The 12706-nt window shown below is 43.0% G+C and overlaps 1 pseudogene; it reads right to left on the reverse strand.

The window, feature by feature from the left end:
- Positions 1–255: 255 nt before the first annotated feature.
- The window catches only part of LOC148691182 (cellulose synthase-like protein G3), a 48389-nt pseudogene continuing 35938 nt past the window's right edge, over positions 256–12706 (reverse strand).

The following is a 12706-nucleotide window of genomic DNA, read 5'->3' on the forward strand; positions in this document are numbered from 1 at the left end:
ATAAATGGGAGAAGTACATAGGCACTAGCCTAACAGGTTTACATCTTTAGCCAATGCAGCTATCCTAGAATGATAAGTCTGCATGATGGTGAAGATGCGACCCAACTTTTCTAAGGCTATATTGATGTTGGCTAACTAAGCTTCAGACTCCTCCACTTCATGGTTGACTCTTTTCACTTCCACGATTTTTTTTTAAAACCTGCTTACGAAGGTCATTTACTTAGCCTTCAAAACAAAGAGTTATTCATCAAGCTTCTAGATCTCAGCAACTACCACACTTATTCGATCCTTCATGGCCGAACCTTCTTCCACCAGCTGTAGCAGAGTAATGGAGGTCCTAGTGTGCTTCTCCTTGTAGCACCTCACTCTATTTGCTTGCCTCTCGGCCTTGAGATGTTGACCCTTCAAAGCCTTCAGATGTTCGAAAAATGAGATGAAAGACTCATACTGCATCTTCGTCGTCCGATGGGCTTGGTATAAATCAGTGAGAGCTCTCTCAGCATCTTAAAGAGCTTTGAGGCTGAATGAGGTAGAAAAGTCCCTCTGCATCAATTCTCTAAAGACCCTGCGTTGATCTTGAAGGTGTTGAGGTTCAAAGGGTTGCCTTGGTTTCAAGTTCACTATGCTAAAGCCAGCTATAAACATATGCACAAACACTCCCTCTATGGTACACTTGCCTCTAAAAACCTCCACATTGCCCCGAGCAAATGCGGCTAAGTTAAGAATGACCATCATTGTTAGTGGCACAAACATTGCCAACGGAACTTCGAACTCAATGGTTGCTTGTTCATATTGTTTGCTTTGATCATCATCGAGAACTTTACTTGTCACATTAAATCCATGTGAGGCAATGCCAATGGATTTGAGAAAGAGCTCAATGGTTCCAAACAAGAAGCTTGAGAGTCCCCTAATCAACCACATCCTTTGGTCATTCCACCACGTTTGGACTGTTCCACCAGCTAACACAAAATCTAAGAGATCTTGAATGTAGGCTCCAAGGAAAAGAAACACATATAGGAGAAACCATGGCACTGAAACCTGCATTGAGCACTTCAATCTTTAAAAAATCAGAATAATGTTATACTTATCACATTTTTCATACCACATTTATATGTTGGAGAATGAGGTATGAAAAATGTGGCAAGAGTAACTTTTTTTTTTTTGGAAAAATCATGAATTGTTGTAGCACATCTGGTAAGACTGACATGATTGCCACCCGTTCATGACACGTCGTCAGAATGTTTTGAACATGAAATACATTGAAATTTCGGAATATATATAACATGTCAAACTATCTGATAATAAAATGAGTTTACTCATTATCCAGAAAAACAAATTGCGAAGGGTGAATGTACATTAATTACCTTTTGAAATGTAGTTAGTCCGTTGAAAAGAGCTAGCTGGGGTAGAAAAGCATATGTGGTGATGGGGATAGGCCAAATCGGCCAAAATGCGTAGTGAGCCTAAGACAAGCCCATCAAAGGACCCATGGCACAGGTTCCATATGTAATTGGCCTATACTTAGAGAAGGCCACTTCAAGGTCGCCTATTGCCCATCGCTTGTTTTGGTCCAAGACATCAATAAGGTTCATTGGGGCATCCCCATAAAATGCTGCCCTAGTTGGATGGCAGAATATCGACTTCCATCCCTCACAATGCATACGATAACCCGTGAAAAAATCTTCCACTAGTGAACCATATCTCACACCAATCTACACAATATTTACACTAGAACAAGAAGCAGTTTTAAGTTTTTCTGTTAAACACTACAAAAGAACTTACCTTCAAAACTAAATCTGAAAGCTGCCCTCATTAACGTACCTTCGAGCCCTAGTTGGTACTAATCTCAAAACTGCAAGCAGCAACACGGTGTGCTAACTCTGTAACCTCTGGAGACTGAATGGGATTGCTCACTACATCGGTTGGGCAAAGTTGAGGGATTTCAGGAGGTAGATGATGGTTCTCCAAAGAATGCTCGTCTAGAGAAAAAGCTCCCAGTCCCTAAATAATTTGGTCCCAGTAGCCCATCCATTCCTACTGGGTTAATTTTATACAAACGCTTGTGTTCGCATGCATATATGTCGTTCTTGTTGATTCCGTGAAACCGTTGAGGAAACTGCACAAACCCCATTTCGGGATCTGATGATAAGTAACATAATGCACGATGAGGTGTTTGTGAGTCATTGGAGTAGGTATCACAGTCTAGGGTTAATATTATTGGAGCGTTGGTCACGGTAGCTGAAACTCGAAGCTTTGTTAACACCAACAAAAGACACAAAATGGTTAATCAGCTAGTGAAGAAGGTTAATCGTAAAAAGATGGTTTTATGAGAAAATTATGTATAGATATGAAAGCTTACGAGGGCATTAAGCGCACCAGCTTTAAAATGATGGAGTGACGTCCTTCTTTTTTCTCTAGAGACGTCTATTAGGTTTGGCATCAAATGGTCTGAGATGTCTTTGTCTTTGCTATTGTCCAAAGGGAGATTATATTCACACATCCCAAATTACTTCTCCCACACATTTTTAATCTTTTTAATATTTATTTATCAAGTGCTAGTGGTGTGTAGAAAATATTAAAAAATTAAAAAAGTGTGGAAGAAGTAATTTGGGGTATATGAATATAATCTCTCTTGTCCAAAACAACCTGCTCATGGTATTGAGACACACATCTCAGCACTAATGGGTTACATTTGTGCCGTACAAACTTTTAAGGATTGTGTTAACAGACTTAAGCGTTAGGGAGAAAAGTGACATAAAAATTGAATTTTAGTGCATGTTGCCCTAAATAAGTATTATATAAATAACTACAAACTCAATATATTAGAATCTGATGGATGATACGTCTTTAGCAAATTGTCTACTAAAAATATACCATAATTGTAATTTTCTTTTGGGTAGAAGATGTTGGGGGCATAACTCCACGGAAAGTAAATAACTGTGCCAAATAGAATAATTACTGTTGCTTTTGAGGTAAGCCTTTTGTTTTTAATAATTCAGAGGAGGGGAGATGAAGAATCAAAGTATTCTTTCCAGGTCGTAAAAGTGCTTTCACTTGAGTTAGAAAATACTTGGATAACTGTGGGATGATCTGGTTTGATAAATTTATCCGTCCATTTGCTAAAAGCTTGAATTTCCCACTCTCCCGTTATATGTTCAGGACCAACCGTGCCGATCTCAATTACATTGTTTATCATTACTTTCACACCTTGGTACATATCCTATGCCATGATTCAGAACATGTAATTAATCAATCTAGTATTGGTAGTTGCTCCATAAAGTAATCTTATTGATCCTAAAAATTACAAAGCCTACGTGGCGCGCAGCCCAAGTAACTAATGAGCTAATTACGTCATTCGGTTGATGCGGGGCGTGCCAACTCGTCGGCCGAGCTTGGTCAAGGAGTATAATTTGTTGATATTGCATTGAGCGCGTTGCTAACTTCTTGATCTTGTGACTGCAGTTGAGGAAAGAACAAGTCTCGGTCTTTGGGTTCTCGAGCTTGAAGACAAGGCTGCTAGTTCTGCGAGGTTCACGAATCGTCGGCACCGGATTCGGTCACAGTGATTATATTCGTAAGAGTTTAAGCACATCCAATCGACACCAGACTATATGGACACAAATACTTAAATGAGATGTATGTCTTAATGGTAAATGTGGTTCGGCCGTCGGAATGCCGAACTCTGAAGCTCACTTGTGAGTATCCAATCATAAAACCACTTGGCACAATGCATCGAATGTAGTAACTTGTAACACCTTACTTCGATGGGAAGGCTAATAAGATGACCTCTGCCAATAAGGATTCAGAAACCCTTCTCGACTGAGACTTGGATAGGTAACCAGTCGGCCTCGACGCAATGCTGTTTATCCAAACTAAAGGTGTTCGCCGGTTGCCTTCACAATGCTGTTTATCCAAACTGAAGATGTGTTGGTGGAAAAAAAAAAATAAAAATCTCAAGATGTTTGAGAGGTTTGCGCAGGGCAGTTGTGTGTTGAATTGGAGGGGGCTTGAATGATGCACTATGCTTTTTATTTATAACAACAAATCCTCCTTACGATCGATTCACACACGGACTAGGACCCCTTATTCTGATCTGACTCTATCTCGACCAATCCTACTCTTATTAGGACTTTGAACTCACCCCCCCCCCTTTCAGGCCGTATCCACTGCCGGCCGAGAATCCATATTGCATTAGGACCCCTTATCGTACTGGGACTTTGACCCATCACTCTTTCTTGCAATAGGACTCGACCACCTTCACTGAACGACCTAGGACCGCCAGGCATTGGAAAAGCTTTGGGCCGAACCTACGCTCGGCCCAATAATTCTATTTTGGGCCTAAACATTGCCCCCTCACTTCTGAGGTCTTCGGCCTAAAATCTTTTAACTGATTTTTGACCTTGAAGAAGCGAACCTTACAAGATAATTATGGGATAATGAAAAGCCTCACACACCCCAACTGTCGAGCGCATTTATGAAACACGATCGTACGATCTGAATTCCCCTGCACATCTTGTCGCGTATCAATCCCTTGGTTAACCTAGCAGCCCTTAATCATGACCCTCGAAAACATGTGCCAGCCGAAACGTCTCTTCCAGATTAATGCAGTAAATCTGCCGCAACACGCAATCGTATGCCCTTAAAGCACGAAAAAACTCGATCATATCCCCTAGATTCCCAAGATATCTATAATGATTAGTGATTTCCCGATTGATTTTGCCCTAAAATTTGAAAATCAAACAGTTTTGAAGATCAAACATGTGACCTTCCTCTCGAAATGCCTATAAATACCTGAGTCCCTTCCATTTGCATTTTACGCCTTCAGAAACTTTGAAAATCCTCTTGCCATTTTTGCCTTCAAAATCCCAGAAAATCTCTTAAACCAGCAATCATTCCTTCAAACCCAAACAATTCTAATCTTCATCAATGGCTTCCTTCATCTCACAACTTTCTGATGAGTGCAACAAATGCAAAGCCTTCATCGACTGGAGTGCCATCAAAACTCTGCGCTTCAAGAGTGATTTGAGCACCACTCATCAAATCTTGGGGCCACTCTTCAAGGATGCAGTACCATCGTCTATCACCACGCTCTTCAAAGGTCACTGCCTGACACCCTTGTTGCAAGAATTTGATTGGTCAAAATGGGACATAACAAAGCCTCAAGAAGCCTGGCCTATGACCAATGCCAACTGGGCAGCCTGGGTCATTCGGATGGAAAACTTTTTCGGGCAAGAATGGAAGGCTTTTGGTATCTATGATGCCATTAGACTCTCGACCATAGAGCTAGCCATGAACAAAGAACTTCTTATGGTAGCACTAAGTCTCTGGTGCTCGATCACCAATACCATGATCCTACCCTTTGGCCCTCTCGGCCCCACCATCCTTGACGTCTTAGCTATTCTTGGGACTTCTCCTTCTGGCATCCTGATAGATGCCGCCCTCTTTGGATGCCCATCGAATATCGACCTCAAAGCGCTTTTCGACGAACAGGCCGTCGAGACGCTAAGTCGAGATGGTCAAGACCCTTCAAAAGAAGAGGTTCATAAGTTGTACAAGAACTTCTATAGCTACCACACCCTCATCCTCCACTTCGTTGGCCGAGGGGAGGTGAGTCTTCGGAAGGGGGAACACGAAGCCTTTCTATTTTACTAGTACAACAAATTTATTTGTTGTACCAAGTCAAACAAGTGCCTGGTCGAAAATATGCCAGTGGCTAAAGCCCTGGCTAATGGTCACACCTTGGCGCTCAGCTCGCCCGTTCTCGCCAATCTTCTTCGCTGCCTGGCCAAGGCGACCATTAACAAAATTGACCCAAACTAGAACGGTCATCTCTGGATCTTTCAACTCTGGCTACAGGTCTACTTCACCACATTTCGACTAGAGATTGCCAACTTCCAACCCACTACATCACTTGCCCTTCAGTTAGCATCCCGGCCGGCACCTCCCTACTAGGCCGAAGAAGTCTTCAAATATTTCTTTGGCCTAGATGTCCTCTCTGACGACGAGTGTTTAGTGTGTCGTCGTTAAGAGTACCCCTCTTCCATCAAGCTTTAAACATTAGCATAGAATGAAAGTAAAGATGCTGATCTTCGTCAAAATTGAGGGTCGATCGTGTTAACACGTGACTTTTCCCTTGGTTGCGACTCTTGCCGAGCGAGTTAAGAGGTCTACCACCCCCATTTCATTGCCCAACAACTCGGCTACCTCCAAGGTTGTCTGATGCTTCTCCTTACTTCCCGTTCCCTCCTAAACCAATAACGTCTTTCTGGCTCTTCAGAGAGGGACAGTGCAAAACATTCTACCTCCAACCAACTTTTCCTGAATCTCTCGACACTGACAACTTTGACGATTGCTGGGAAGAGTATACTCAGGCCTTTTTTGGGGTTTCAGTCGAAGGCGTGGTCAACAAAATTTTCGGCAATTGACCTAAAAAAACTTCTGCCCCCAATATAAAGAGACGACCCGAGGTATACGGCTGACTTTACCTCTATTTTTTTTGTATTGTCATTAAACCTCTTTAATCTCGCTTTCTCAGATGGTCGAGGGTCTAAGAAAGCGAACATGATTGCCGTAACTACGGCCAGAAAAAATCTATCCTCTCCTAGAAAAACAAAGTCGCTGTGCAACCCCCGCAAAGCAAACGGCCTCGGCCGAAAGCCGAGACGGCAGGTGAAACTCCTCGATCCTCAAAACGTGTTAAGAAATTGGCGAAGAAGGCAGAACGAGAGATTCACGTGATCTCCAGTCACACTACGGGAACAAATGCTCCTAGTGTCTCTCCTCCCGCTCCGGTCGTCCAGGCCTCGACGGAAGAATGACCAACACCAACCTGCCAAGCAGCCCGACCAGTCCTTGGGGCCGTGGCTGATCTAGTGGCTGCTCTGCTGGTCGAAGAACCTGCAGTTTCGAGGTTAACAGTTACGCCCGTCCTGGAAGAAATGGCCTCATCTGTTAGGACAAATCTCCCGAAAAAACAATCAATGATCATCTTGGAAGAGGTATGATTATGTCGCTAGTAACTCTCTTCATTTCATCAGATTCACAAGTATTAACTGCTTTTTATTTCAAGACAACGAAAGCAACGAAATTCTATTGGTGAACCGTCATCGACCAGTCAAACTCCTACCATTAATCCCCCTCCATTGGTTGAGGAGGCTGACCCAATCCACCCTCCTGCAGCAGATCACGGGAAGAGGCCACTTGTTGAGCCTAAAGCGACGGCTGAGACATCGATCCATCCATATGATCAAAACCTCGACGTTCCTCCTCAAGAGGTCACTTCGGCTTTTGTAAGGCTCAATCCCATTCTCTCGTTAAGTTTACTATAACAAATCTGAACCTAGAAAATATTAAATGTCAGGTGCCCGACTATTCTTTTCACTGACAATTTTACGTGCCGAATGGTGTTATCTATATTTCTTGGCCACCTCAGTGGCCGTCGAACGTGGATACCATCTATCGGCCACTTGAAGAGCAACCTTAAACACTGGGCTTAGCCATTAAGCTCTCTGGGTTCGAGCAATGAGCCAGGAGACATGGCCGAAATCTCCTGTCGGCAGGTTTAAAGCAAATTCCTTTATGTTATGTTCCTTATAATTTTTTTCTTCTGCTTAAAATCCTTTTCTGTGCAGCTTTCCTAGGAGGTTGAGCTTGAGGGTCTTTTTCTGAGCATTTCTGGAGCAGTTAGTTCTTCTACTGCGTCGCCTGAGCTTACGGAGACCACAGCCGAATCCCTTGCTTTTGCCAAGCTGCAAGAAATTCTATCTCTCTCTGCCTCTCAGGTCCTTCACTGCAAGGGCCTCGATTCTGTAAAGGAGTGCCTGAACGACCTTGCGGACGACGATTTCTAGATCACTGAAAATGTCGTCTATTTGTCTGATCTTTTAGAGCAAACCCGGCATCATTTTACCACTTTTGAACAAGCTCTACGGGCCGATGACAAGCTTAAGACCGCAAAGATTGCTCATGAAGCCAGCCGGTCAGAGGTGGAGGCAATAAAAATGAAGAAGGCGTAGCTGACCGATTTTGATCGCCAAATCTATGACCTTCAATGTCAAATTGCCGAGCTTCAACAACAAAGGTCGGTTGTTGCTTTAGAACTCGAGAGGGATTTCGAGATGAATAAGGCTCGACTGTCGAATTTTACAGCTGGCATAAAGCAGATCCAGCAGCTCCAACTTAACAAGAAGACGAGGCAAGCAGAGATCATACTTAGCGAAGTAAGGTGGCTGAAGTTGAAAGCCGCCCTTGAAACCTTTTTCCCCTCGACCCCCTAGAATTTTTAGGAACCCTTTATAAATGTATTTGTACGTCCTTTTATAAGTTTAATAAAATGATCTTTATTCTCGCATCTCCTATGTGATCGGATAGTATTTCTTCAAAAATTTCCCATTGATTGGTAATTTGTGAATTAAGCCAGTTCGATCTTTGAGATGGTAAGCCCCCTTGCCGAGGACTTTATGGACTACAAACGACCCTTCCCAATTCGGTGAACACTTGCCAATTCTGGGGTCTTTAGTTCCCACAGGCAACACAGTTTGCCAAACCAACTCTCCTTCGCCAAACATTTTTTGTCTGACTTCTTGATTATAAGCTCGCTCGGCAATCTTCTTCTGCGCCACTAATAATTTATAAGCGTCAAGCCAAATTTCTTCTAAGTCTTCCAACTCTTATCCCATGGCTTGACTATATTCGGCACTGAACAAATTACTTCGTTCGATCACTCGCAATGAGTTTATACTTAGTTCGACCGATAACATAGCGTCGTGTTCATAGGTTAACGCGTATGGAGTCATTCCGGTGGCTAATCGGGGTGAAGTTCGATAGGCCCATAATGCTTCATTTAGCTTCAAATGTCACATACCAGGTCTCTCTCTTACCATTTTTTCAAGAATGCCGATCAAAACTTTATTACTTGCTTCGGCATGCCAATTCGCCTGTAGATAATACAGCATAGATTGCTCGAGTTGAATATTTAGATTTGCCATGTACTACTTAAACCTGTCGGCTATAAAGATTGTCCTGTTGTCAATTATGATCGTTTCTGGTACGCCGAATCTAGTTACAATATTTTCTTCAACAAAATTGCAAACTTCTTTGGTTGTTAACTCGATGTATGATTTTGGTTCGACCCACTTGGTGAAGTAATCGGTTGCCACTAGTATCCACGCATGTTTTGCTGCTCCAGAAGACGGCGTGATTTTGTTGATTACGCCCATTACCCATCCTCTGAACAGCCATGGTTTGGTAAGAAAGTGGAGTAATTCGGCCGGGACTCTCTGTCTAGGTCCGTGAATCTGACACTGTATCCATCCTCGTGCGTATTCAATGCAATCCTTCAATATACTCAACCAGAAATAGCAATGTCGACGAAGTAACCAACGCATTTTATGTTCGGATTGGTGAGCCCCACAAATCCCTTCGTGTACCTCGGCAATTGCTTGGGCGGCCTCTTGTGGGTCGAGGTATAATAACAATAAACCATCCTCACCCTTTCGATATAACTCATTCTGGTATAACACGTAGTTTGTGGCATGGACTCTTGTCATATGGCCATGTTTGTTACTAGGGTTGTCGAGATATTGTATAATCGCCCTTTTCTAATCATCTGGCAATGTCTCGACAGCACATACTTCAACGGGGTCTCCTTGTTTTAGTAATGATGGTAAAGACATCACTCGTGTGCGTATTACATGGTTGCGCTGGAGAACTTGCTGATTAACCAAGGCTGGGTAAGATCGTCGTTCTATCGGTGTTACCCGGCTTAGCTCACCCCCTAGGAGTTGTGCTCCGGAGGCTATTTGGGCGAGTTCATCTACGTCAGTGTTTTGAACACGTGAAATGTGCTCAAATGTAACTCCCTCAAATGACTCAGCCAAATAGGTGGCGACCATGTGATAGGGCGCCAAAGTACAACTCATGCAATGAAAAATATCGTTGAGTTGGTTAATCACCAGTTCGGAATCACCAAGGACAATGACACGGGATGCTCTTAAGTCATGAAGGACGTGAAGGCTGATGATAAGAGCTTTATATTCGGCTTGATTATTCGTACAGCTGAAGTCCAACTTGAGAGATAGATACCAACGGTAATGGTCGGGAGATTGAATAACGATATCGATACCAACCGAGGCTGAAGTGCTAGAACCATCAAAGTGCATCGTTTAGTAGTTGTCTCGTGTTTCGACTAATCCGATGTCGACTTCGCTGCCCCCGAAACCATAAGGAGAAAGGTGTTGGGCCAAAAAATTGGCTAAAGCTTGACCTTTAATGGCTTTTTGGGGTACATATTGCAAACTGAACTCGGACAAAGCCATTATCCATTTCCCAATTCGGCCTTTGACTATAAGCCAAGTAAGCATGTAACGAATAACATCCGTCTGGGTAATGACTTGTGTAACAGATGGAAGCATGTAATGCTGAAGTTTTGACATTGCGAAAAACAAAACCAAGCAAAGTTTCTCGATAGGTGAATAATTAATCTCAGGCGAATTCAAATTTCGGCTTAGATAAAAAATAGCTTGTTCACGCCCAGCATCGTTATCTTGCGTGAGGAGGTAACTGATGGATTCGTCGGCCGCCAAAATGTATAGTTTGAAAAGCCTTCCGCATCGAGGGGGTACGAGTACAGGTGGCGTTGTAAGGGAGACCTTGAGTTGCATGAAAGCTACCTGATGTTCGTCTCGCCACTCAAATCTATTTGAGTTCTTAAGTTTCAAGAGCATAGAGAACGCTTTCATTTGACCCGCCGAATTAGCAATGAAACGGCAGAGAAAATCTATGTTCCTGAGTAACGACTAGAGTTGCTTCTTGGTTGCCGGGGGTGGGGCGTTAATGATTGCGCGAGCTTTATTTTCATCTACTTTGATGCCACGATGATGCACAAGAAAACCTAAGAAGTTACCGGCCGATACACCGAAAATGCACTTGGCTGGTTTCATTTTGAGATTATGCTGGTGCATACGAAAGAACACTTGCCGAAGATCATCCAGATGTGTTCGGCGACTCTTCAATTTCATTACCTCATCGTTGATATATACTTCTATAACTGTACCGATCAAATCATGGAAAATGGTATTCATGGCTCGTTGGTATGTGGCATCGGCGTTTTTTAGGCCGAATAGCATGACGACCCATTCATATATGTCAAGTGCCCTCGGGAAATGGAAAACGATTTTGTGAAAGTCAACTTCAACGATAAAAATCTGATTGTAGCCGGCATGGCCGTCCATGAAGGACAATATTTCATAATTGGCTGCAGCATCAATTAACAAATCTGAGATCAGCATCGGGTATTTATCCTTAGGAGTGGCCATATTCAAATTACAAAAATCAATACAGATGCGTAGGGCGCTGTTCTTCTTGAGCATCGAGACAATATTGGCTAGCCACTCGACGTATTAAGCGGTCTAAATAAACCCGACTTACAAAAATCAAACTAGTTCATCTTTTATGCCGAGCTATACTTCAGTCGAGAATCGACGCGAGAGATGTCGGAAAGGCTCATAACCAGCTTTGATACGTAATTCATGTTCAACGAGGTTCCGATCGAGGCCCGGCATCTCATGGTAACTCCACGCAAAGCAATCTTTAAACTCGTGTAGCAATTCACAAAGTTCGATCTTCATGGAGTGAGGTAATAACACACTAATGAATAACGGCCGAGGGTCCTCAGTCGTTCCAACATTTATTTCTTCTAACGGATCCTTGACTTGGGGTCGACTGTCTTCGAGTTTGGCCGGTGCAGCCTAAACTTTATCTAACGATAATACTGGGCCGTTGTCTCCCTTGGCCAAAAATTCGATTAAGTTTATGCCTGAGTATGGATGCTTGGAAATAGCATACCAATAAGCCAACAGACGTTCCATGGTGGATGAAATCGCGACCCGACGCCTTTCTTTTTGGGCGTCAGTCATCGTTGTTGGTAATTAAGTCTGCCAAGCCAAGTCTTGCCGAATCCTGGTATACAATCTCGGCGTCTACCTTGATGGCTTTTTGAACAGAGATTCGAGTTGACCGTCCATCCTTGTTGAAACCCTATAGAGTAATGTAGCCGACGTGATCGTCATAATAGCGGGCCTGAATCATGTTGGTCTCAAATGGCTAATTATCGGCTGGGTGGACCATAATCGATTTACCATCCCAAAAGATGAGAACCTGATATAAAGACGAAGGAATGCAATTCGTCTGATGAATCCATTCATGGCTAAGTAATACATTATATTCGGTCTTTGAGTCAATTATAAAGAATGCAGCCATGTGGTTGTAACCTGCAACGCTTACCTCTAACGGAAGCACTATTTTGGTTTGGGACTTGTCGCCAACGAAGCTGCTCATTGTTATTCCTGACGGTATGAGCTCATCATTGGAGCGACGTAATGCCTTCATGATGGATATAGGCATGATGTTGACTGTGGCTCCACAATTGACAAACATTTTAGAAATTGGGTATCCTTCAATATGAGCCATAATGTACAACGGCTTTAGATGTTGGAGATTAACAGAAGATGAGCGGGGGAACAATTCGGCCAGGGCTGTTTTAAGTTTGTCGTCTTTACTAGCTTGCCCATCTCCTTCAGTGGCGATGAAATCGACTTGTGTTGCTTCCTCGGCAACCACGTCCCCGTCCAAGAAATTTAGCTGGTATATAGTTAGTAGAAATTTAACAGGTAAAATGTGAACATGCTAATTTCCATGTTTTCAAAGA

The sequence above is a fragment of the Pyrus communis genome, chromosome 14, assembly GCF_041283825.1.
Source record: "Pyrus communis isolate YQ-2024b chromosome 14, ASM4128382v1, whole genome shotgun sequence".
Taxonomy (NCBI): Eukaryota; Viridiplantae; Streptophyta; class Magnoliopsida; order Rosales; family Rosaceae; genus Pyrus; species Pyrus communis.